Source organism: Pinus tabuliformis, chromosome 2_1, assembly GCF_031772625.1.
Source record: "Pinus tabuliformis cultivar Carrire ecotype Pingquan chromosome 2_1, CPIR1, whole genome shotgun sequence".
NCBI lineage: Eukaryota > Viridiplantae > Streptophyta > Pinopsida > Pinales > Pinaceae > Pinus > Pinus tabuliformis.
In genome coordinates, this window is record NC_142299.1 from 389966548 (window position 1) to 389984578 (window position 18031).

Sequence of the window (18031 nt, forward strand, 5' to 3'; positions counted from 1 at the left end):
CCTTAGTTCATTCTTGAGGCTTACTATTTGACCAATGTTCTTGATGGTAAATAATTTTGAAAGAGCCTCATAAATTTCTTGAGCAGAATCTATGTTGGATATATATGGTATTAGGTTGTCCTTAACTCCTTCCACTATTGTTAAATTTAGGATAAAATGTTCTTGCTTAAGATAGATCCCTCAAATTCCATATTACCCCATTTGTTAGTCCATTACTTTCATTAGCACTGAATCATTATCACATTGATAGCAACTTAAGAAAGAACATATGATCGAATCAGAAGACAAGTCAAGACAAGAGAACACAATAATTGGCACAACCCAAGGAAAAACCCCAAGGCGAAAACCCTTGATCAAATCTTCTTATTATCAATATCAAATTTTCAGTAGAGAAAGAGAGTACAATCAATGTCAAGGTTGACTTGCCAATATGATGACTAAAGTCACTGGCCATATGCAAAATATGCAGCCCAGACAAGTTTGCAATTCTATCTTCCAATGATAGCAAACAAGCTCTGCCCTAACTAGTGGAAAATAGCAGTGTTGATAATATCGGTATCGGAAAAATATCGGCGAGGGTCCAGAAAACATCTTATCGACAATATAGGCAAGCATAAAAAATAATTTTTTCAAATTTTTAAACATAGCTGATATTTTGCCGATATTTGCCGATATTTTCAAAACAGAAAATATCGCGATATTCTCTCAGCAATATATCGTTTTGTCGAAAATATCGTGATATTTTCGAATATCGCCGATATTATCAACAATAGAAAATAGTATTCAAAGCTGCAACTCAATAGGTTCCAAAATCAGCTCGATCCTAGTTTACTTTAAGCAACTTCCTTTGTTGATTATGAAGAGACCAAGACAGTCCCAAATTGAGCAGTGAATCCTAGTCAAATGGTTGATGAGTCTTGAGGTCAAATATCTGCAGTTAGGGCTTGTAGATTAGCCCAGATCTTAAGAAACTTGCTACAGTCCTTCCTTCAGACAAACTTGATCTAAGGTTCTTTGCTACAAACAGCATCCATCAAGATTTCATGACTACTTGTACTTGGGTTTTGACTCTGCGGCCTGTTCTGCTCCTTAGAACATCCTTTCAGCCCCTCTGTCCAAGACACACAAATCTTGCAGCCCTCCTGAAATGATTATACGAAGATGCATCCTTCAATAGAGGAGAAATCTCACCAAAATTCTCTATCCTGACTTGCGGCTGCCATATCGCTTCAAGATCGAACCTATGGGAGGAAGAACACACTAAAAACGAACCCAATACTAGTGCTCCTACCTCCTTCAAGTTGCAGCTACCTCAGAGATATATTAGAGCCCTTCTGTTGTGACAAATGAGGTTGAAAGGCACCTCTTTATACACAATTTGGAGGAGATGAAGAGACATGTTGTTTGAGTTGATTGAGCCAACATATAGAGGAGGCCGACCTTGATAAATTATATGAAAGAAACATAATTCAAAAATTCATTTTTCCTTATCCAAATTTGGCAATCTTTAGATCGATTTTGGTCCTCTCGGAAAGAGGAATCCAATGTTGTAATAATATTTCCCATGGGAGATGACCAAAGTGGAATTTGGCCCTAGTTTCCAATTTTAACACTCCCTCTCAACTAGGGAGAATTCCACCTGTCAAACCATCAGTCATTTTCACTGATCATCATGCCATCCTGTCATAATGAACTAGCTTTGTATCTCGTCTCTGCTCTACTTTGCTCTATTGAACATTGATGTAATAATGAAGAAGAATTGATCGAGAGTGAGTCACAAGACCTTACCACTCTCCACTGAAAAACATCAATCCAGAGGTAAAACCTCTTGATCCCAGATCAAGTTGAAGAACACCATGCATCCTAGTCATAGTGGGTACGGCAATACTTGATGCGTCCATCGGCAGTGCTATGGTCCCTAACCACTTTTCCCAACTCATTGGCCAGATGAGAGGTACTTCCCATGTGTCTCAAACTAATGGGTAGGATTGTTAGCTCTGCTACATGTTTGAACATTTTGAGGGCCAAATGCAGACCTGTCCATGTTGCTATTGTTCAAGGAAAGCCTGTATCGGTCATCTTCCTCGCTCCCCTCACTCTATTCACACTCCCATAACCTCCTCGCTTTCCCTGTTCTCCTCCAAAACTTAGCATAAACCTGTATTTCCTTAGCTACCAAGCGTTGAGTTTAAACATCATGTAACCATGTTAAACCCGCGCTTTGCACCGTCCTTTCCCGTCATATCCGCGTCGTCCAATCAAACCCCGTCGTGATCGAACGACATTCGCACCTCCCGCGCCCGTAAGTTGCCCGCACATTAACCAGTGGGGAAAGTGGTTTTTTGGTTGTCCCATCCGCCACGTGTCGTCCTCCTATTGTGATCGCTCGGTTGTGTACGTTTACCGCCCGAATCCGAAAGCGGTGCGGGGAATACCACTTACCGCCCATCCCGCCTGTCCCTGCGCGTTAACCCCCGTGCACGTCTTCCGCCCGATCACCGTCGGATCTGTCCACCCACGATCCGACGGCTCACGATCGTCTGCCCCGCTTCTGCCCGATATCCTCCGCCGACTATTTCCCGCCGTTGATCTGCGCAATCCAACGGCCTATCTTCCCCCTCAGTTCGCTCACACGGTCCTCGTCCACAGCCATTCCAGACTCCCGAAGGACGAAGGTGGCCTGCATTTATGTACCCGGCGTAGTTACTCCCCAACAACTGCAATTAACAAGGAAGAATGGCCGAGAAGAAAATGACAGCCTTGAGCAGTTAAACGCATTTATCAGTTATGGAATGTCTTCCATATTGCACTCCACCTGCTCAAGAAGGACAACGAAGTACCAGAGAATGTCAAATTCATTCATTGAGGCAGCAGATCGTAGCAGAGGCCCATTTTAGACAGTTAATGTGGTTGGTGGTCAATTATGACCCCTCCACGCATAGAATAGCAGAGCATTTTTTGTAAACAAACTCTATATATACCCAGACCACAGATGTAATGAGGGTTGATGGTTGTAGTTTTGATGTAAGGTTCAACTTCTGGAGACTGTAACTACTGTGATACTTGCAACGTCTGGTCTTCATTTTCAGCTAATACAAGCTTCTTTTGTTGTTAATTGCTCACTTTCCATTTCTGCTCTGTTCTAGGTTGTGCCTGTTATGCATTTTTCATGTGCTCTTGATGTTTAACATTAGAGGGGTTGTCATCCCACCTCTGTGTTAGAATCTAGTATGTATCATTGAATGTGTTATGCAAGTTTCTGTTTACTCAGCACCAGAGAGTTGTCATCCTGTCTATGCATTAGGAAATAGATTTGCAGACCTCTTTATTGGTTGCAGCCGGCCATCACATGGTCTTGTGCATCTACTGGTGTGGTCAGTATTCTCCATGTTCACTTAATCCTCAAACTGTGAGTAATTGGTGGTCTAAAGCCTTGTAGTCTGGGGGTGTTCACACATGTCTGGAGTTAAGCATAGTAAAAGCGGTTATCTGGCTTGAATATGCATCATTCCTTCCATTCATCCACCCATTTCCAACATTTTTGTTGAGTTTGTAATGTTCCCGAGCATCTCTCAGATACAACCTAGGAGAGTTTCTTGGGGTGATAACAAGGATGATACTCAATCAACAGCAGGAAAAGAATATATCACATCCTACTCACAACCACATTTAGGGAAAGGACAAACCACATCCTACAAACACAAGTCACAACAATTAATCTTAGGAAGGATCCTACATGTGGGGAAAGGATGAACCACGTCACCGACATGTCAACCAATAATCGTTGGGAATGAGCATCCTACATGTGGGGAAAGGATAGACCACGTCCCACCGACGTGTCAACAGATGCCTATATGCATCTCTCACCGGGGTATCCGCAAGAGAAGGTGAACCACTCATCCTGCTCATATGCGACAGGAGAAGATTAACCACCCAACCTATACATATGTCATCAATAGTAGGGGAAGGTGAACCACTCACCCTACACACATGTCAACCACCATGGGATATCACAAGGGAAGTTGAACCACTCATCCTATGGTCGCTCATAGCTCAATAAGTACCCCAGGCCCCCAAGAGCTCCCAGAGCTCAATGTTCAACTAGGACCCTCATGGTAGGGTCTATCCACAACTCCCAATCTCTCCTTGAAGAAAGTTAATCGTGACCTTACCAAGAGGCTATGTAAGGATGACAGTGATATGCTCATCTAGCCAACAATGATGGAGCTTGTAGCTCTCCAATGTACCACATCAAAATAAAGTGGTACCCAATACTTAGAGCTGTCGTGGAACATGGACTCTCTAAAAAATGAATCCCACTCAAAAATATCACAATGGTGGTTACCAGTACGTGCTCAAATAGCTCACTAAAGAGCTTCCTCAACCAACTGGCCTCATAATAAGCCATACTTGTTGCCATATACATTCATCCTCAATAGTGCTTCCAAAGCAACCAAATCAAGAGTTACAGCACTGGATGTGCTCTTTCCATCCATCACACTGCCAACTGAGCCAATATCAAAATATCCAATATATGAGGCTTATCCATAGATCGACTCGCAGTCTTCATAGCAAGGCATATCACTGATAGGGTGTTTATCAACAATACCAAGGATCCCATAAGATATATAAGCAAATTTGCAGCTGTTCCAACTCATCAGATCTTTAAGCGCAAGAAATAGTGCATCATGGCTAAGTCATTCATCTTGACTTTAAAGGTCAACTCCCTCTTACATTGATAAATGAGAGGGTCATCAATCATCAATAGTTGGATCTTTACTATCAATATGGCTTGTCCATAACTCCCTCTGAATATAGGTAAAGTGACCATGCCAAAGAATAGTCACTGAACCATCTATAACTTGACCCTTTTCCTTAGGTCCATGTGACAAAGTCATCAAGCATAATTTGTTGACATGATTTGTCTTTGTCAACAAACATCGTGCAAGAAGAGTCATTGGGAAATACTACCGGGTGTTCTAAAGCCTTGCTTGATGAGCTTCATATGAGAAAGACTTTCCACAAGGCACCTGCAACAGAAAACTTCTAAGAAGTTTGCCTCATAATAGAAAGAAAACTTTGTAGAACATCATGGTCCTTCTTCAAACAAAATGAAGAAATGGTTGCATTTTCCTCCTTTTCTAGATGACGATGACCAATGAATTAAATTACCTAGTCCATGATATCCAAGCATTCATATTCATAAGTTTGTCTTTCATAAGTTCCTGGCATAATGCATCAGAGAGCTCAATGACATAATCAAGATGTCAAGATCAGGGTCCTCGCAATTGCATCTGCTTATCATGCTTGTCAAGGCATAGAATTTTATATGTTTTCATATTGATAAGGGTAGTTCTAAGGAATATCTTCAAAAGTGCCTTGCACTTTTTCTCCTAGCTGCCAGACTTTCAAGGATACTCAAGGGTACAAATATAAAGGTGTTGCATAAACTTCCATTGCTTCAGCTGCTAGATAAAAATCTAAATGTTTGCTTCCAAACACCATCAAGTTCTTATAGGCATTAAAGTCAAAGATATTGTCTTATTGATTATTGTCATGGACACTCCCAGTGGAGCCTCTAGTGTCTCTAAACATAAAGGCTCTGGTCTAGAATCATTTATCGATCAAAAGCATCTGAAACAACTTGCTTACTATACTTTGTTCTATATGCATTAATGATAATTACACCTCAAGTGTAATGATGCCTTTTTGTACTTGAAGCATCTTGCTATCAACAGTACATCACAAGGATTAGGCTCGTTGATGCTTTTAGGATCCCTTCAGGTTGATGGCCACTCATACAATACCATGCCAGCAAACTCTAGAAGATCTCTGAGCATAGCGAAACAGTGTGATCTTCAGAACTTCCTTACCGCAGGTATTCTTCAGATAGGCCCACAGGTGGACTATCATGAAAACTTTAGGATTATTGTCATACAAACGGTTATTATCACAATGGTGATGTGTCAAATTGATAGCCTTAAGCAATTGTTGTAGGGAAATGATGCATTTGCTCTTCCCTTACTACTGCAAATATTGATGAAGTCCTGTCAGCTATAATATTGCAACTATCTTTTAAGTCTCTTTACTGTAAAGGCCATATCAGGGATACATATACAGTCATGGAGATGAGCCTTCAATTTTGCCTTCTACCAAAAAGTGCACTATAGCTTTCTTCAGGAATTGTTTATTCAATTTTCAAAAGAATGAATTCAACAAGTCTCTTACTTTTCCGTAGGCAGATAATCACTCTCCATGCTACTTCTCAATCAGAAATTCTGCAATAGAGGTCGAGCTTGGAGAATGCCTTTTAGCGGCCTGAACCTTCAAGCTCTTTTCAAAATCGGTGCCCTAAACTCTTTGCTACCCACAGAATACAGAAGAATTGTCACCGATCTTCCACAACTGCACAAGAATGATGTCATGTATAGTCTTGCGTTGAACCTACAGAAGATGAGACTTAGCTCAAGAGACCTGTAACGATCCTTCAAGACCTATAGAATATTCTCAGATCCAAACCCACAGAGGTTAGACACAGACTTCGTTCTTTACCTTGCAGAATAGTGCCTATAAACAAGAGAATTATGTCATGTCTTAGGTCTTTAGATCTGCAAAATAAATAAAACTTCGGTGATTTGCAATTGATGCCCTAATTGGGGCTTATCAATGAGACTTCTTTCTCCTACCTCAATGATGACCATATCCCAATTGCATTGCTTGATTCTTTAGTCTGGGATATACAAGAGGATGTTCTCAAAATACTAGTTCTTTACCAGCAAGAGAAAGGAATATACCTCGGCAAAATACAGGTCTGCAAAATATACAGCTCTTTAGTCTAGAAGAAAAACAAAACAAAACTTTTGTTGTGCGTTAGCATCCCAGGACCGCAAATATTTAGAGAGAAACGAATTCTCTGTCTTGGGTCATTCACATTGATCAGAATGCTCTAAAATAATGCACTTGGATCTTAACTTGAAATAGGAACCTGGTTCTAGGTATGCTACTATGAAACTGACCTTCTTTTCAACCCTCTCTGAAACTCTAAGAAACAATAGATCTGCAACTTCAACTGTGGCTATTTCCATACATATTCTTCAAGAGAAGGAGCTTTAAATTAGACATTGTGGAGACTTGGTCTGGTACAAGGTTTCTTTGATTTCTGATTCAAAACAAGGAATTCATCCTTCTTTTACTGTCGATCAACAATCTTCACGTAGGGATGCTTTCTCTTTCACTCTTACATGGGCTTGTCCTCACCTGTGCTCTGATACCATGTTAAATTTAGGATAGCATGTTCTTACTTAAGATACATACTTCAAATTCCATACTAGCCCATTTGTTAGTCCATTACTTTCATTAGCACTGAATCATTATCACATTGATAGCAACTTAAGAAAGAACATATGATCAAATCAAAAGACAAGTCAAGAGAAGAGAACACAATAATTGGCACAAGCCAGGGAAAAACCCCAAGATGGGGAAACCCTTGATCAAATCTTCTTATTATCAATATCAAATGTTCAGCAGAGAAAGAGAGTATAATCAATGTCAAGGTTGACTTGCCAATATGATGACTAGAGTCACTGACCATATGCCAAATGTGCAGCCCAGACAAGTTTGCAATTCTGTCTTCAAATGATAGCAGAAAAGTTCTTCCCTAACCAGTGGGCAATAGTATTCAAAGTTGCAACTCAATAGGTTCCAAAATGAACTCGGTCCTGGTTTACTTTAATTGGCTTCCTTTGCTCATTATGAAGAGGCCAAGACAGTCCCAAATTGAGTAGTGAATCCTGGTCAAAGGGTTGATGAGTCCTGAGGTCGAATATCTACAGTTAGGGCTTGCAGATTAGCCCAGATCTTGAGAAACTTGCTACAGTCCTTCCTTCAAACAAACAAACATGATCTAAGGTTTTGTTCTACAAACAACCTCCAGCAAGATTTCATGACTACTTATACGTGGGTTTTGACTCTACGGCATGTTCTTCTCCTTAGAACAACCTTTCGGCCCCTCTGTCCAAGACGCACAAATCCTGCGGCCCTCTTAAAATGATTATAGGAAGATGCATCCTTCAACAGAGGAGAAAGCTCACCGAAGTTCTCTACCCTGACCTGCGGCTGCCATATTGGTTCAAGATCGAACCTATGGGAGGAAGAACACACCAAAATCGAACCCATTACTGTTGAATTTTCTAAGTTTACTTAGTTTAGAAACCCTTCATGCACTTTTTCTGATTTATTCCTACCTACTTGTTATTTTTCTTTAACAAGATATTTACAAAGTAAATACCAGTGTCGAAAATATTGGTATCAACAAAATATCGGCAAGGGTCCAGAAAATAGACAATATCAGCAAAATATCGGCAAGCATAAAAAATGCATAATATATTCATTTTTTTTCAGATTTTTAAACATATAAAGCAATAACAACATGAAATAAACACATTGGCACATAAATATGAAGAAAGCACTATATATGATTTCAAATAGAAATGATACATCAAAGGCGATACCAAACCCTGTTGATCCCTGATAATTGTTCATTCAAGGACTCAAATGTGGAGAACCAATACAAAATAACATCACATATATAAAAGTATCTCATCATCATGAGTTATATGTAGCAAAACAAATAAAACTAGCAGCTATCTATCTGAAATCACTGCCCTCTCCCCCTTTTACAGGAAAACATGATGGGTTGTTTGCCAAGCCTGCCCCTAGTAGTAGAAGGCCCTGGCCCTGCCTCTGCACCTAATGTCAAATAATGAGTGCTAGGTATGGAGTTGTGCTCTCCTATATCTATAGTAGATGGTGTTGATGCTGATGCTCCCACAGTGTCCTCCTCCTCCTCCTCCAAGTCGTCCTCCTCTTGCTACCCCTGTTCTAATGGATCATCTGGCTCTAACCATGAAGGTGACTCCTCCAAGATGGGCTCCTCAGACTCCACCCTCCATTGAGACAATACATCAATATTGTCTAAGGAAATGGCATCTGGATCCATTGGTGCTTCTATTTGCCTCACTTGAAGTCGGATGTTGTAATGCACATACACTAAATCATTGAGGCGTGCGAACTCCAACCTGTAAGAGTGTCAAGAAAACTAATGAGTCTCGACTCTTGACTCTTGACACTTCAAGGTCATAAATTAAAAATTAAAAATTACAATAAGTGTAATTGCTCAACTAAAGGCCGGAGCTCAAAGTTATACCCGTTGCGCTTTTTTGCGTGTATTTTCTAAAATACACTCCAATTGCTCTCACACCCTGAAAAGCTACATGTTTGACTCAAGATTCTTATGGCCAATTTCTGCACATTTGGTGCCCTTAAACCATAGCTTCGCCACCAAATATCTACAACAAAATAAAGAAATAAAAATTTCAAAAACTTAAAACATAATTAAACTTTCAAATAAAAGTTACATAATTGAATTTTAAAAAAATAGAATTATAAGGAAATTCTAAATTGAAAATTCTAATTTCTAATGAGTGATGACTTGTCACTTACGTGGCATGAAGAGGGTCCTTTCCCTAATAGCATCATCAAAGCCAAATAGGCCAACACAATCCCAATAAAATTGTATCTTGCGATTGATTTTGCTACAAAGCTTAGGATCAGGTACCATCCTATGAATACAGGAATTGAACCCTTCCATCACCTCCCCATCAAAATCAAAGCCGCATTTGTATGAAAATGAGGGGTTGAGGAAGAGTGTTGCTGCATGAATGGGTCGATGAAGCATCCCTATCCACTGACTATCAATCACATCCCATAACATCATATGCCTATCAAAACCAGCAGAACCCTTGTCTGCATAATAAGAACGAATGGCCTCCTTGGCCCTATCCATGGCCTCATACAAATAAGCCATTGCAGGCTTCTCCCCATCTACCAATCTAAGAACCTTTACTATAGGTTCACTAACTGAGCATGCTTCTTCTACTCCACGCCAAAACATCTCAGAGTACACCATTTTCGCAATGGCTTTCTCGTCTTGTTTCTTGTTGCATCTACAATTACGCCAGTCATTAGACACAAACATATGCTTCAACTCGAACTGACAACGAAGCAAAAAATGAAGAGTAATAAAGTTTGTGGCAAAACGTGTGATCGAAGGACGCTGCAACTCCTTGTTTCTAGTGAACTTCCTCATGAGGCTAAGAACAAAAGCATGGTTATAAATAAACTTGGGGACGGTCCTAGCCATATCAACCACCTCCTTAATGAAGGAGAGTTTCCCCATATCCTCAAGCAGCAAATCGAGACAATGTGCTACACACTGAGTCCAGAACAATGTGTGATGCCTCTCCATAAGCATCTTGCCAGCAGACACATAATTAGTTGCATTGTCTGTTATGACTTGCACCACATTCTGCACACCAATCTCCCGAATGAACCCATCTAACAACTCACATATCGTTGCTGCATCTTTGATAGGTTCTGATGCGTCCACCTATTTAATAAACATGGTACCTTTAGGACAATGTACCAAGAAATTCAGAAGGGTCCTATCCTTCCTATCTGTCCAACCATCAAACATCACTGTGCATCTAGTAACTTCCCATGTTTTTTTCAAATCAACCAATCTAGAGTTGATGTCTTGCTTTTTTGCTTGAAGAATTGGCCCCCGCAACTCCTCATATGTAGCACTTTTGTACCTTGGGCCCACAACAGCAATAGCATCACACATTGGCTACCAAAATGGATTGGTTTTGGTGATGCTGAGAGGTCAGTCACTCTAGAAACGACACCTCCCCATGACTCTTTCTGATTCTTACTTATCTTTTTTTTTAACAAGTGATTTTATGCCAAGTTGTGATCCATGTCCAGTTCGTGGAACAAAAAATGATGACCTCGCACTAGCAGTAGCAGGTGATGATGTGGAGCCCCTCCCACTACCCTCAGCATCAAAATCAAGAGAAGATATGCCGAAAGATCTACCTGCATGTTCAACCTTGTTTCTTTCTGTCTCTTCCTTCTTTCTATCTTTTTCATCAATTGCCTCAAGAGCTTTTTGTATAAGCTCCAGACTAGAAACTGTACAAATCCCAACATCATGTCCAGTGAGTCTAGCCAAATGGTATTTCAATCGTGTAACCCCTCCTGTCATCCTAGTCCCACACAATTTGCATGTAAGATATGCCGGATTTGTCCCACCATCAGGCTCCCCATACTCCCAAAATGGGTCCAAGGCTTTTCGCATATTTGAATTTTGTAGTGAGCTAACTCAAAGCTAGGGCACCAAAAAAAATTGGAATTAATAAGTAATAACCACCTCATTTTACAAAATAGTTATTTTTCTACATTATTTACAATGTGAATTCAATGAAAAACCATAAATGACAATAAGAGGGTGCACTATAAAGTTACAAAAAAAAAAATGGAGTTTGTTGTCCAAATATGGAGAAAACCCTTGCATTTGCTCATGGGCATGAAAATCATAGCAAATGGAACAAAGAACAAGAAAAATGTTTGTAGGCAAAAATTGGCAAGCAAGAATAATCCTAGAACTATCAAAAAATTCATTAACATACGGGTTTATTTGAACATGCCTGTTTATGGAAGAAATGAAATTGTCTCACTATTCTTCAATCTTAGATCAGCAAAATCTTCAATGTTGGTGGCGATAATGGCTATTCAACACACAGATCCTCCTTGGTAGCAAGCACATAGCTCTCCCCTTCCTTCTCCACCAATCAAAAATGAAAATGAATGAAAAATAAACAAAATCGGCCTTTTCTAGCCGCTACGGCAATTTTTTTCTATGCATCGGCAATATTTTGCATCGTAGCGCGATATTTTCCCGAGATATTGCCGATATTTCGGAAATATCGCGATATCTTCAGGGAGACAAAATATCACTATATTTCCTTGGCGATATCTCGTCTCCCCGAAAATATCGCAATATTTGCAAATATCGGCGATATCTCGGCGATATTGTCAACACTGGTAAATACTAAAAATAAACACCAATGCATGCTCAACATATTACAGATCAGCAACTAAAAGAAACGAGAACAAACACACCACATGACACCATTATTTTTGGACCAATGTACCTGGGAAAACCCAATGCGGGAAACTTGTGCAGCTATCTAAGGGTTTTCTTATTAAGCAATATCATAGTACAATCTGGGTGCCGAAATTGGCCTACCCAACAGAGAATTTCCTTAGCAGCTATACCTCACAGTTTGAGAGAAATCTCCTAGCTGAAACCCCAAAAAATACTTCCGGCAGCTCCTCAGCACAAAATTGCTTTGCAACCCCAGCATCTGCCCAATCTAAACTGCATTAGCCCCTCTCTGTCTCATGTTGGCCCTGTGTCAGCCTTTCTTGGCCTGCGTCAGCCCCAGGAGGCCCTGTGTCAATGTTCTAGGCCTCTGCGTCAGACACGTTGGCCTCTCTGGTGCTCTGCGCAGCGCTTTACTGCCTCTGCGTGGGCCCTTGTTGGCTCTGCATCCCTCTCCTTGGTTGTTGTGCTACTCTCCTGGCACAATCTCTACATTCTCTGTTTCTTTGTACTCAATGCCCCTCAGCTGCTCTCTCGATCACTGATTTTATCTCTCTTAGCAAACCACACTCTAGAGAATAGAATGATTGATCACTCTAGTGTGTTCTCCAAGTGACCCTCAAGCCTCCTCTTATACCTTTCCTGTTGACATCTGAACGACCGAGATTAAGTCCCTAATCAATGGCTAAGATTAAATCTAGCTTGATCCATGTCTTTTGGACCACTCTAACATAGATTCATATTAATACACATTAATATTTTATTTTCCCTAAGTTTAGACTGAGGGACTCCATTAAAATATTAATTATTTTAATATCTCCTGATCTGTTTAAAATCTTCCCAAACCCTTTTTGGGTATTGGAAATCTCATGTGCCCCAACCTCACCACCAAATTTCGTGGCTAGAGCACATCTGATGCTACCCCAAATCAACACTCCATCTTAGCGAGGACTATGCTCTAGCAATACTCCTCATTGAGTATTACTCTGATCATACGACATCGATACCTGTGTTGGTGCTAGCCCTTCTTACCCAATATCCTCTGCACTGTTGCATCCTGTACTACTACCCATGGTGATGCCACTGCTGCATCTGTACGACAGCTCCCTCTGCATCCATGCTATTGTTGGTCCTTCCTCCCAGAACTGCATCTGCACTGGACCTCCTCTCATCATGTTGCATCATGCTGCCCACTGCTGCACTGCAACTTAGTTACTGAGAAGTAAGTAACTCACCTGTCTGTTGGGCTAGAAACACCCACTGATGTTGAAGCTCCCTCTGTCGTTGACAAGTGCTCCCTCTCTCTGACCTCTACGTTGCTGCAACAACTCCCTACATCTCGCACTATTGCACCCGTCTTTGTGCCTTCCTTCAATAGTGCAACACTCTTGTGCCTCTCGCACTGCTGCAACCTTCTAGCTCTGCGCTGTCTCGGGACTCCTGCACTATAGCTCCCTCTATTACTCCATCCGCATCCATCTCTACCCACCCAGCCAGTCCTACTACTCCTCGTCGCGGCTCCCGTAGCAAGGTCTAATCCAAGAGGCTGGGTACCTCGAGGATCCTGCCCCTCATCGCCTGTAGTCCACCTGACTATAGCTCAATGTCTCCCCACTTCTGCTCAAGTGGAACGTGTGCACTCATTAAACAGTCATCGTCTGTCAAAACTTCCTTCTCTGCCTGTGCTGGCGCTGCCTTAGTCTCGAAAGACTCTCCCTTACTCTTCTTCCTTGGGCACTGGGTCGCATAATGACCCATCTCCCCACAGTGGAAGCACTTGATCTTGGAGAGATTTTTCTTCTTCCGCTTCTCCTGCTCTCCCTCAGATGCTACGGCCACATCCTCCTCCTCCTGCTTGACCTTGATCACTTTGCTGTTGCTATCTATCTTCGACTGTCGTCTGATCTCTTCCTGGGGAAGAGCTACCCACATCTCGTCCCAAGGTGGGAGAGTCCCTCTGCCCAAGATACTCTAGACAAACACTTCCCAATCTTCTGAGACAGCATTTAGGGTTGTCCTCACCATAACTTCCTAATCCGGTGTCACTCCTATAGCAATCAACTGGTCTCAGATCTCATTCAATCCTCTGAGGAGGGTGTCAATCGCTTGACCCTTCTTCATCTGATACGACCTCATCTGATTCTCGAGCAGCATTCTTCTCTACACAGAGGTATGCTAGTACAAGTTCTTGAGAGCCTCCCACATCTCAACTGTCGTTTCCTTCTCAGCTATATGTGGTACCACATGATCCTTGACCCCGTCAAGGATAATGCACTTGGCCCTCGCCATCGCCTCTTCGTACTTGTCATTATCATTGGGGTCAATTGGGATAGTTATCACCTTCCAAGCAAAGTTCTTATGTAATATCCCCTATCAAAGGTATCCCTCAAACACAAGCAATATAGTAGCCAGGGTGCTCAAAGATATAAAACAAAAATAATAGTAGTGCAACATACAATAATGTATACATGGAATATAAGCAAGTACTTGAGAAATGCAGAAAGAAATGCTAAGCCACTTTATTATACTGAGTAATGAAAAGAGTACAAGAGGTGATCAGACAGGTAGCACCTCGACTTGCACAAGGCAAGTGAAGAAATACACTCACAATGGTAAGGAAATGGCATCTCTCTGAACTGCGTCCCAACTGCCGGAGATCTGTTATGTCGCTGTACTACTGGAATCAAATGAGAATTTGTGGTTGTTCCCCTCTTTAAAAAATGTTGAAACTCTGAAATCTGCCTCTGCTCAATAAACCCATAAAAGACCAGAAAGCTTTTCTAAAATAACTGACCCCTGAAAATCACCCGCTTGGGGATCTGCACAATCCCTCAAGGCTCTGCGCTGCACCTGAAGAGAATCCTCCAAACTCTACCCGAAACTCTGCCAAAATCCTCCAATATGCAAGGGTTGATCCCTAGCTCAAATCCTCCACAAAACCCCAGTCCTGAGCTCCTACCCAAAGAAACTACGTCCTCCCCTCTCAAGATTGCGCAGTCATCAAATGCTCAGGTCCTCCTCAACTCCAAAGATCGCTCCTCCTGCAAAAGACTAATGAAACTACTTTGCCCGAGCAGGCACTCAAAGTCCCCCGGGGCTAAGGGTGAGATCTCGGAACGGAGACATTCGATGCACTAAACAATGTTGCAGACAGGCTAAATCGAAATGACTAGCTTAAATGCAACATAATCGAATGATCAAAATGAGGAGGCTCCTCTCTCCTTTATAGCGTTGGCCTCTCTCAAAACCCTAAGGCCACCTCCTCCAACCTAGCCTCTCTCTTGCCACATGTTCCTTCTCATCTGCACAGTCCCTCCAAGTGTCTACGTGGACCCCTTCTCTACGTGGTCCTTGAGCCCCCTTGGCTCCCTTTTTAAGTTACAACGTTGTGCTACTAGGGAGTGACTTTATTCATAAAGTGAGTTATGTCCCCCTTTCCTCACTTTTTTATTTATTAATAACTATAAAAGGCAAAATTGAGAAAAATTGAATATTCCAATTAGCCATGGCTAATTAGGAATATTACAGTCTCGCCCGGCAAAATGTTGCTTGTCCTCAAGCAACTGAAGTGATGGATGCTGCAAAATTTTCTCACTCTCCCAAGTGGCATCCTCATCCGGTAAATTCTTCCACCTCACTAAGAATTCTCGGACCATCCTGCTTCGTAGCTGCCTCTCCCTGGTATCAATAATAGCCTCTGGCTGCAACACCAAATGCCCCTCATCATCCGTGGGTGGTAGCTCATCTGTCACTGTCACCTGCTGCCCCAATGCCTTCTTCAAGCATAATACATGAAAAACGTTATGAATCTTGCTGCCTTGGGGCAGCTCCAATTCATACGCAACCTGTCCAATCCTGCATATCACCCTGTATGGCCCATAAAAGCTGGGCTTGAACTTATCAGCTCCCTTAAGCTTCAATGACGACTTTCGGTATGGCTGTAATCATAGGTAGACCAAGTTCCCTACCTCAACCTGCCTCTCCACCCGACCCCTGTCAGCGTACAACTTCTGTTGGTTCTACGTTGTAGCCATATTGTCCTTGAGAGCTCAGAGGATATCCTGACTCTCTTGGATCCAAATCTTGGCTCTCAAAGCCTTGCTAGCACCAAACACCACGTCAACAAAAGATAAAGGATGATATCCATACAAAGCATAGAATGGTGGCATACCAATGGACATGTGATGTGTAGTGTTGTAGCAGTACTCCCCGAGATGTAGACACTTCAGCCATGCCCGCTATGCCCACTGACATAGTTACGCAAGTAGCCCTCCAGCCACTTGTTAACTATCTCCGTCTGTCCACCTGTCTGTGGGTGCTAACTGGTACTCGGTGTCAACTCTGTCCCCACCAACCGGAAAATCTCCTGCCAAAACCCACCCATGAAACAGTTGTCCTTGACACTGATGATTGTCTTAGGAAGACCATGTAGCCTAAAGACCTCTCTGAAGAACATCTCGGCCACCTGTGCTACTGTGTAGTGTGCGGATATGGCGAAAAAATGTGCGTATTTTGTCAGCCGATCAACGGTGACAAAGATACAATCTTTGCCTTGCACCACGAGCAATCCTGTGATGAAGTCCATCGAAATACTCTCCCATTTCCCCTCCGAAATGGGAAGAGGCTGCAATAATCTTGCGGGATGGCTCATCTCCCCCTTGTTCCTTTGGCAAACATCGCACTCCCGTATATGCTGGAGTACGTCCTCCTTGAGGCCCTTCCATGAGAACCTCTCTCTAATGGCCCTGTAAGTTTTGGTAAACCCCTGAGGGCCAGCCAATGGTGAACCATGTGATGCCTGAAGTATCTTCTTCTTGAGCTGAGATCCCTCAGTCAAGAATATCCGGTCCCTATAGTAGATGATCTCATCGATCACCCTGTACCTGTCATCCGCCACCTACCCATCCAAAATCAAACATGCAAATCCTTCCTTGGAGTACTCTACTAAGAGTCGAGCCCTCCAGTCTGTGTCCATGCTCATAAGAGACAACGCGGCTAATCTACAGGAAAGGGCATCTACTACCACGTTGTTCTTACCCTTGACATAGTCAATGTCAAAGTCATACGCTTGGATCTTACTGATACACTTCTCCTGCCTCTCCTGTAGCTGTTTTTGCTCCAAAAAGAACCTGAGGCTGTTGTGATCAGTCCTCACCCTGACCCTGTTACCCACTAAATACTGTCGGAATTTGGCCAATGCATGCATAATGGCCAGCATCTCCTTGTCGTATATAGAATACAACCTCTCATGCGGAAGGAGCTTCCGGCTCTCAAAGGCTATAGGGTGACCTCCCTGCATCAACACTGCGTCGATCCCCTCTCCTGATGCATCACACTCCAAAACAAATGGCTGCGAAAAATCCGGCAATACAAGCACTGGGCAACTGCTCATAACCTCCTTGAGCCTGTCAAAGGCTCGTTGCGTTGTATCCGACCAACTAAATGCCCCCTTCCTCGTCAAATCTGTCAAGGGTGTAGCAAGCTGTGAGAAACTCATGACGAACTTCCGGTAGTAAGCACAAATACCAATGAATCCCCGGAGTTCTGTCACGTTCCTCGGCTCCGGCCAATCTCTGATGGCCCTGATCTTCTCCTCATGGACTCTCACTCCATCCACCCCTATGATGTGTCCCAAGTACAACACCTCCGTCAACCCAAACTCACACTTGGATATGCGCAACGCTGTCTCAATGTGCTGGATATGCTCCTCCCAAGTCCTGCTGTAAATGAGAATGTCATCAAAGAACACCAACACAAACTTCCTTAAGTGACTGCGGAAGATGTGATTCATGCACGACTGGAATGTAGCTAGTGCATTGGTTAGCCCGAAGGGCATCACCAAAAACTCAAAGTACCCATAGTGACACCTGAAGGCGGTCTTGGGAATGTCCTGCTCCCTCACACGAATCTGATGGTACCCAGATCTCAAATCAATCTTTGAGAAGAACCGTGCTCCCTTCAACTCATCCATCAAGTCATCGCTCCTGGGTATGGGGTACCTGTTCTTCAAGGTCTTCTTGTTCAGGG

The 18031-nt window shown here is 42.5% G+C and overlaps 1 protein-coding gene across 2 annotated transcripts in view; it reads right to left on the minus strand.

The window, feature by feature from the left end:
- Window positions 1–18031, minus strand: part of APC7 (tetratricopeptide repeat (TPR)-containing protein) — a 344349-nt gene that overhangs the window by 73221 nt on the left and 253097 nt on the right. The window lies entirely within an intron of this gene.